The sequence below is a fragment of the Schistocerca cancellata genome, chromosome 1, assembly GCF_023864275.1.
Source record: "Schistocerca cancellata isolate TAMUIC-IGC-003103 chromosome 1, iqSchCanc2.1, whole genome shotgun sequence".
NCBI classification, from domain to species: Eukaryota; Metazoa; Arthropoda; class Insecta; order Orthoptera; family Acrididae; genus Schistocerca; species Schistocerca cancellata.
In genome coordinates, this window is record NC_064626.1 from 1,076,048,654 (window position 1) to 1,076,058,001 (window position 9,348).

Below are 9,348 nucleotides of genomic sequence, written 5' to 3' on the forward strand. Positions count from 1 at the left end.
TCAAAGGGACTCTGTCTGTGATACAATATCCACAGTCAACGTCTATCTTCAGGAATTCTGAGAACCGGGGTGATGCTAAACTTTTTTTGATTTGTGTGTTTAGATACAGACAAACTGCACGAAAAATCCTGAAAATGTGGTATTAGTGTGGTACCTGTTAGAGATCCTCTTGCAGTGTTTTTGAGATTCTGATCCTCCTGTGAAATGTACAGTGGCGGACGCGAACAAATTTGGTGTCTGTTGGAACACAGAGTGTATGTGGGACGAGGTGACTACCCCGGCCTTAGGTGCGCCGTAGAGAAATACCGAATTAGACATACCGTTTCCGGCCAGTGTGGCCGAGCGGTTCTAGGCGCTTTAGTCTGGAACCACGCGACCGCTACGGTCGCAGGTTCGAATTCTGCCACGGGCATGGATGTGTGTGATGTCCTTAGGTTAGTTAGGTTTAAGTAGTTCTAAGTTCGAGGGGACTGCTGACCTGAGATGTTAAGTCCCATAGTGCTCAGAGCCGTTTGAACCATTTTTGTTTTCTTTTTTTTGACACAGCGTCAACGCTGGGGCGGGTATTACATTATTGGCATGTAGTCCAGTCGAGAGCACTGTAACCCTAACGTCGCTTCATCTTATTGAAACGTTATTTAAACTTTATTAGTAATAAGGCAGAAGTAAAGGCACATGATTTTGGAAATCATGCTCTTTACTGGTTCAAAAACGACGCGTTCCAATACGGCAGGGTAGGGAAGTGCAATGAAGTACAATGAAAAATGGAAATGTAAAAGAACCGCGCGTGTTTCTATCCTGAGCTATTATATTCAAAATTGAAAACAAAAATGTAAATACAGAACAAATAAAGGATAGGAAAGCACTTAAAAGAGTTATAATTACTACCAAAAAGAATTTGGAAAAAGTACGCCTAAAATACTCGGTAAACGGATGTGAATAACGAATAGTATAACCGTCGGATTACCTCGCGCGATGCGGGTCATCAGTCATAGCAGCATAAAGAAAGACCACGATCATTAACTGAAAAACATGGCCCCGGAAGAAAGTGCCGGTGACCGATCAGCTCCCACGCGCTGATGGCGCTAGTAAAGGTAACTGCCACTGCGAAAAATCATCATAGTAGAAACAAAATTGTTATATACGAGCTACAAACTCGTTAAGTAGGAAAAAAATTCTATTAATACTGTTACGAAATCCTATTCAATACCAGTGGCATGGAGTTCAACAAAGCGGACGTAGTACAATCAAACAGTAAAAATTTAGAAACAAGACGAAGAAATGCGGCAGATGTGCGCAATGTAATAAACACAGTCGAGAAGCTGTCACACTATAAAGTAAAAACACTTATACACCGCAGTTTCTAAACAGAGAGACTTTTCTAATTAAAAATTTAGCGAAAGTGTGCACCTGGGACCGAGTTACACGCTGCATAAACGGGAACGTTTCTGAGTAAAAAATTTAAAAATTGGTATGTAGAATGACTAAAAGTGAGAGAGCCAGTAATTGACAAGAGTGTATAGCCCAAAACACTGGGTATTTTACCTATTATTTTAGGCATATTTGACGAATGCTTTTACGCAGTAATTATAACGTGACGTGAACTGTCTGCAGGTGCTGAATCAATCCACAAGCTGTGTTCCAATGACTGGCTTAAGTACCTGAAGGCAAAAGAGGAAGATAAATTAGACACTTTCAACACAAAATTATTCTACAAAATGCTATTATACTTGCCAGAGGTGTTGAAGAAATGTCTGAAAGGCAAAACACAAAATGCCAACGAATCTTTAAACAATATTGTATGGTCAAGGATACCAAAAGATGTTTTTGTTGAAAGGTCAGTCTTCGAACTTAGTGTTTATGACTCTGCTGTTAATGATGGCTATTCCGGGAGATAACAGGTTCTGGAGCATGTTGGAATTACTAAAGGTTACTACACCAATAAATGTGTGATGAACTTGGACCAACTACGAATCACAAAGGCAGAGATCGTAGCGAACAATATGTCAAAAGAAGCCAGATCCAAGGAAAGGAGGGCAGCATTAGTTGAGGAATATGAAGGAGATGAGAACTACCAGTTAGGAAGATTTTAACATAATTTGTTTGTATCAGTTGGGTGTGCATTAAATTTTTTCTTTAAAACGTAATTCTCTCAAAATGACATTTTTCAGTATCAATGCCCCTTTTTCTCAGGAATTTCTATATCTACAGCTATGAATTATTTACCACATAACATAGATAGTACCGTGATGTTGTAGCTCTATTATAGTGGCATTTACTCTAATAGTTGAAATTCAAGAAACCAAAATTGTGAGAAATTACATACAAAGTTTATATGTTTAGGATAAAAACTGTAACTCTTTTCCTGATTGTCATTCTAAAGTGATTTCTGAGCAACGCATACGAACAATATGAGAGAACATGTGGTAAAAAATCTTATCTTACAATACTCAACAGTTCGTGAGGAAATGGTGCATATCTATAGACAATTTAACACTGTCGCCGTAGTATGGTACAGCTCCCCTTAATACGAGGGTTGGAACTTTAATAGTGGCAACTATTTATTTTACAGCTCGTACAAAATAGATACATGTTCCAAAGTTTTACTGACCTTCAAAGTAGTCATCAGCATTGTGCATAACCCGTTGTCAGCGATGTGGAGGCCGTAGGATACTCTTAGCGGTGCCAGTTGTGTTGATAGTTCGAGTGGCGCAGTCTATTGCCCGTCGAATTTGTAGCAGTTCTGCAGCGAATGCCGTGAAGTGTTTCCTTCAGTTTAGAAACTGAGCTGAACTCACGAGGACTTAAGTCAGGGGAGTGCAGTAGGTGGTATAGCACTTAGCAGCCCCATCAGTGAAACAAATCAGTAACAGCTAGCACTGTACATGATTGAGCATTGTCCTGAGAATGATGGTCAGTTCCTGCAGAAAGTGTCATTACTTCTGTCTCTATGCTGTTCATTTTTGGAACACAACCTACGACCAGCTTACAGACAGAAGTGATGACGCTTTCTGCAGGACCTGAGCATCATTTTGATGGACAATGCTCAACCATTTACAGAGCAAGCTGTTACATCTACATCTACATCCACATTTATACTCCGCAAGCCACCCAACAGTGTGTGGCGGAAGGCACTTTACGTGCCACTGTCATTACCTCCCTTTTCTGTTCCAGTCGCGTATGGTTCGCGGGAAGAACGACTGTCTGAAAGCCTCCGTGCGCGCTCGAATCTCTCTAATTTTACATTCGTGATCTCCTCGGAAGGTATAAGTAGGGGGAAGCAATATATTCGATACCACATCCAGAAACACACCCTCTCGAAACCTGACGAGCAAGCTACACCGCGATGCAGAGCGCCTCTCTTGCAGAGTCTGCCACTTGAGTTTGCTAAACATCTCCGTAACGCTATCACGGTTACCAATTAACCCTGTGACGAAACGCGCCGCTCTTCTTTGTATCTTCTTTATCTCCTCTGTCAACCCGATCTGGTACGAATCCCACACTGATGAGCAACACTCAAGTATAGGTCGAACGAGTGTTTTGTAAGCCACCTCCTTTGTTGATGGACTACATTTTCCAAGGACTCTCCCAATGAATCTCAACCTGGTACCCGCCTTACCAACAATTAATTTTATGTGATCATTCCACTTCAAATCGTTCCGCACGCATACTCCCAGATATTTTACAGAAGTAACTGCTACCAATGTTTGTTCCGCTATCATATAATCATAGAATAAAGGATCCTTCTTTCTATGTATTCGCAATACATTACATGGATGTATGTTAAGAGTCAGTTGCCACTTCCTGCACCAAGTGCCTATCCGCTGCAGATCTTCCTGCATTTCGCTACAATTTTCTAATGCTGCAACTTCTCTGTATACTACAGCATCATGCGCGACAAGGCGCATGGAACTTCCGACACTATCTACTAGGTCATTTATATATATTGTGAAAAGCAATGGTTCCATAACACTCCCCTGTGGCACACCAGAGGTTACTTTAACGTCTGTAGACGTCTCTCCATTGATAACAACATGCTGTGTTCTGTTTGGTAAAAACTCTTCAATCCAGCCACACAGCTGGTGTGATATTCCGTAGGCTCTTACTTTGTTTATCAGGCGACAGTGCGGAACTGTATCGAACGCCTTCCGGAAGTCAAGGAAAATAGCATCTACCTGGGAGCCTGTATCTAATATTTTCTGGGACTCATGAACAAATAAAGCGAGTTGGGTCTCACACGATCGCTGCTTCCGGAATCCATGTTGATTCCTACAGAGTAGATTCTGGGTTTCTAAAAACGACACGATACGCGAGCAAAAAACATGTTCTAAAATTCTACAACAGATCGACGTCAGAGATATAGGTCTATAGTTTTGCGCATCTGCTCGACGACCCTTCTTGAAGACTGGGACTACTTGTGCTCTTTTCCAATCATTTGGAACCTTCCGTTCCTCTAGAGACTTGCGATACACGGCTGTTAGAAGGGGGGCAAGTTCTTTCGCGTACTCTGTGTAGAATCGAATTAGTATCCCCTCAGCTCCAGTGGACTTTCCTCTGTTGAGTGATTCCAGTTGCTTTTGTATTCCTTGGACACTTATTTCGATGTCAGCCATTTTTTCGATTGTGCGAGGATTTAGAGAAGGAACTGCAGTGCGCTCTTCCTCAGTGAAACAGCTTTGGAAAAAGGTGTTTAGTATTTCAGCTTTACGCGTGTCATCCTCTGTTTCAATGCCATCATGATCCCGGAGTGTCTGGATATGCTGTTTCGAGCCACTTACTGATTTAACGTAAGACCAGAACTTCCTAGGATTTTCTGTCAAGTCGGTACATAGAAGTTTACTTTCGAATTCACTGAACGCTTCACGCTTAGCCCTCCTTACGCTAACTTTGACATCGCTTAGCTTCTGTTTGTCTGAGAGGTTTTGGCTGCGTTTAAATTTGGAATGAAGCTCTCTTTGCTTTCGCAATAGTTTCCTAACTTTGTTGTTGAACCACGGTGGGTTTTTCCCGTCCCTCACAGTTTTACTCGGCACGTACCTGTCTAAAACGCATTTTACGATTGCCTTGAACTTTTTCCATAAACACTCAACATTTTCAGTGTCGGAACAGAAATTTTCGTTTTGATCTGTTAGGTAGTCTGAAATCTGTCTTCTATTACTCTTGCTAAACAGATAAACCTTTCTCCTTTTTTTATATTCCTATTAACTTCCATATTCAGGGATGCTGCAACGGCCTTATGATCACTGATTCCCTGTTCTGCACTTACAGAGTCGAAAAGTTCGGGTCTGTTTGTTATCAGTAGGTCCAAGATGTTATCTCCACGAGTCGGTTCTCTGTTTAATTGCTCGAAGTAATTTTCGGATAGTGCACTCAGTATAATGTCACTCGATGCTCTGTCCCTACCATCCGTCCTAAACATCTGAGTGTCCCAGTCTATATCTGGTAAATTGAAATTTCCACCTAAGACTATAACATGCTGAGGAAATTTATGTGAAATGTATTCCAAATTTTTCTTTCAGTTGTTCTGCCACTAATGCTGCTGAGTCGGGAGGTCGGTAAAAGGTGCCAACTATTAACCTAGCTCGGTTGTAGAGTATAACCTCCACCCATAATAATTCACAAGAACTATCCACTTCTACATCACTACAGGATAAACTACTGCTAACAGTGACAAACACGCCACCACTAGTTGTATGCAATCTATCCTTTCTAAACATCGTCTGTGCCTTTGTAAAAATTTCGGCAGAATTTATCTCTGGCTTCAGCCAGCTTTCTGTACCTATGACGATTTCAGCTTCGGTGCTTTCTATCAGCGCTTGAAGTTCCGGTACTTTACCAATGCAACTTCGACAGTTTACAATTACAATACCGATACCGATTGCTGCTTGGTCCCCGCATGTCCTGACTTTGCCCCGGACCCATTGAGGCTGTTGCCCTTCTGTACTTGCCCGAGGTCATCTAACCTAAAAAACCACCCAGTCCACGCCATACAACCCCTGCTACCCGTGTAGCCGCTTGCTACGTGTAGTGGACTCCTGACCTATCCAGCGGAACCTGAAGCCCCACCACCCTATGGCGCAAGTCGAGGAACCTGCAGCCCATACGGTCGCAGAGCCGTCTCAGCCTCTGATTCAGGCCCTCCACTCGGCTCTGTACCAAAGGTCCGCAGTCAGTCCTGTCGAGCTCGAGATGGTGAGCTCTGCTTTCATCCCGCTAGATAGACTGGCAGTCTTCACCAAATCAGATAGCCGCCGGAAGCCAGAGAGGATTTCCTCCGATCCATAGCGACACACATCATTAATGCCGACATGAGTGACCACCTGCAGATGGGTGCACCCTGTACCCTTCATGGCAACCGGAAGGACATTTTCCACATCTGGAATGACTCCCCCCGGTATGCACACGGAGTGCATATTGGTTTTCTTCCCCTCTCTTGCTGCCATATCCCTAAAGGGCCCCATTACGCTCCCAACTACCAGTAAGCCCACCCTCTGCGACCGCCCGGATCTTGCAGACTGAGGGGCATCCTCTGTAACAGGACAAGCAGCCATGTCCGGCCGAAGATCAGTATCAGCCTGAGCCAGAGCCTGAAACCGGTTCGTCAGACAAACTGGAGAGGCCTTCCGTTCAGCCCTCCGGAATGTCTTTCGCCCCCTGCCACACCTCGAGACGACCTCCCACTCTACCACAGGTGAGGTATCAGCCTCAATGTGGGCAGTATCCCGGGCAGCCACAGTCGTAGTTCGATCGGGGCATGCGTGGGACGACCTGACCATCCCCGACAAACCCCCATCCGGACCCCCACCGTGATGCCCATTGGCAACAGCCTCAAGCTGTGTGACCGAAGCCAACACTGCCTGAAGCTGCGAGTGAAGGGATGCCAACTCAGTCTGCATCCGAACACAGCAGTTGCACTCCCTATCCATGCTAAAAACTGTTGTGCAAAGAACGTCTGAACTAATCTATAGAGAGCACAAACAATTCGACACAAAATTTAAACGGTTATTAAAATACAAGATTGCCTAATAGATGCAGTAATGCTGCTACTTGCGCACTGGTGACACACTGTTCGGCGGCGGAAGGAGACTACGCGATTTTACACTATTTAGGTACTGAAACGCGATGCTACTCTCTGTAATACTATAATACGCCCGAAATTTATGAATTAAACAATGCAAGTACCAAAAACACGCAAAGAAATTAAGAATTAAAGTATGTAACAAATAAGTGAGCTAAGAGTATACGACTTGCTGCTGCAGCTGCTTATCCAACGGCGGCAGGGAGCACACTGGCTGTGACCAACCGACACTGGCCGTTCAAAACAAAAACAGAAGACAGACGACTACGCGATTTTACACTATTCAGGTACTAAAACGCGATGCTACACTCTCAAATACTATAATACGCCCGAAATTTATGAATTAAACAATGCAAGTACCAAAAACACGCAAGAAATTAAGAATTAAACTATGTAACAAATAAGTGAGCTAAGAGTATACGACTTGCTGTTGCAGCTGCTTATCCAACGGCGGCAGGGAGCACACTGATTTGTTTGATGATGGGGCTGCTAAATGCTATACCACCTACTGCACTCCCCTGAATTAAGCCCTCGTCAGTTCAACTCGATTTCTAAACTGAAGGAAACACTTCACGGCATTCGCTTCAGAACTGCTACGTATTTGCCGGGCAATAGACTGCGCCGCTCTAACTATCAACTGTGTACACAACTAACGTATTGTGCAAAGAACTTAAGAACATGTAAGGCAACACGATGTTTCGTCGCCGGCCGGAGTGACCGAGCGGTTCCAGGCGCATCAGTTTGGAACCGCGTTGCTGCTACGGTCGCAGGTTCGAATACTGCCTCGGCATTGATGTATGTGATGTCCTTAGGTTAGATAGGTTTAAGTAGTTCTAAATCTAGGGGACTGATGACCTCAGATGTTGAGTCCCATAGTGCTTAGATCCATTTGAACCTTTTTTTCCGAGATATTCGTCGGGCAATAGACCGCACAGCTCGAACTGTCAACACAACTGGCACTGCTAAGAGTATCCTACGACTTCCACATGGCTGGAAACGGGTTACACACAATGCTGGTGACTACTCTGAAAGTCAGTAAAACTTTGAAACACGTATCTATTTCGTACGAGATGTAAATAAATAGTTGCCACTATTAAAGTTCCAACCCTCGTATTAACGCAATACAAGTTTCCTGTACCATCGCGCCACAACAGATTAGAATAAATCCAGATGATTAAGCCGATAACTGCTTTTCATGTATTCCACCTACAACTTCAAAGCACTTTCGAATTCTCTTGACAACAGCACCTGTTAATCTAAGGTCGTTTTGGCGTTCTTCATAGTTTGAACGGTCATTTCGAGAATGTGTGTAGAAAACTTGCGTGTTGTTCGTAAATGACTACATCCTGTCAACAGAAAAACTTCTTCTGCTCTATTCGTTTGCATGTTCAGATGAAATAGGACTGCTGAGCGCTATACAGTCTCGTCCAAAATACTGAAAAAAGGACTAAACTCGTTCGATTCTGGAACTTTCCAGTTAGGAAACAGCGAACCTTATTCTCTACATCCAGCCATTACGAAACCCACACACAAATACCAAATCAGCATACTAACCGTTTGTAACTAGCTGCGGCATGCTTGAACGATACAGTTGATTGGCTAACAAAACTCAACCACAACCACAGTAGGAAAATGGAATCATGTAAATAAACTCTAGTACAGCGCAACAGTAACTTCCAAACAAAAATGACAATCGATAGGTAAAGTCCTAGGGATTGGAGTACCAACACGCGAAATCAGAACATACTCCGTAACGAACTGTAACCAATAAAAATTGCACACATGTTATATGGAATGTATTATTGGGGACTGTATACATTATTACCTCCTGAAGCACCCTATGTGAGACCAGGTTGTTTATAAATTAGTCATTCAAAAGCAACTTGCATTAGTCAAAAAGTAAATAAGTTACAAAAATGTTTGATGCAGCACTCAATGCAGTTTATCTTCAAGTTTTATTTACAACTATTCATTGTGGCTGCCTTTTGTAACCCAACGAATGGCCCACTTGTAATCAACTTCCTGCCAAATCTTATGAAGCAAGACTTGATGTATAGTGGCAACTACTTGAGTTACCTGTCTTCGCAGCTGCTCTCGGAAGCAGAGGAAAAAATACCCCATTCACAAAAGTCCATGGGGGTTAAATGCGGTGATCTTGGTGGCCATGATATTACTCCACCACGTCCAATCCAAATCGGCACATTCCTAGGGACATACGAATCTTCACGATGATAACGTGGTGGCGCGCCACCTTGCTGGAAAATAAATTC